Raw genomic sequence first — 595 nt, 5'->3', positions numbered from 1 at the left:
CCAGTGTGAGGAAGCATGGACAGAGAACCAGAAGGTGAAGGAGCCTGGTTACCTTTAATAAGACATCTGGATCGGCTTTACAGGGACTCCTGGAAGTGGTCGATGGAAGTAATCTATTCAGATGGAGAAAGGAAAATGATTCATAACGAGCCATTGTGTGGCTGCATATGAGGTTTTTATGGCAGTTGACTCTGCCCCTGTGACGCGTGTTTTCTATTCCTGTGTTATGGGCTGCCTGCATGGTGACAGCTCACCACTCTATCTTGGTCTTCTGACATCATTTGGTAGAGAAGTTCATGCTGACATGAAAGCTGTCATAAAAAATAATACAGACGCCCCCTGCTTTCTGTCCTTGCATTCAATCTGGTATTTCTTTTTCCCTGGTCTGTCCTCAAAGCCTGTCTGTTTTGGCCACTTTGCTCTCTCTTGCTCTCTTTCTCACCAAAATTTAAATTGTGCTCTGTCACACAGCTTTGTTACCAAAGTATGTTACAATGCTTACAAATGTTGGGATTGGCTATAAATAAGGAAAGCTGGCATCCAGCAAGCTTAGGCAGGCAACAACCATCTATAATATTCAGCAGCACATGATGCC

Source organism: Morone saxatilis, unplaced genomic scaffold (assembly GCF_004916995.1).
Source record: "Morone saxatilis isolate NCDOM2014 unplaced genomic scaffold, NCSU_SB_2.0 Contig15, whole genome shotgun sequence".
NCBI classification, from domain to species: domain Eukaryota; kingdom Metazoa; phylum Chordata; class Actinopteri; family Moronidae; genus Morone; species Morone saxatilis.
Note: the sequence above shows the minus strand (reverse complement) of the source record.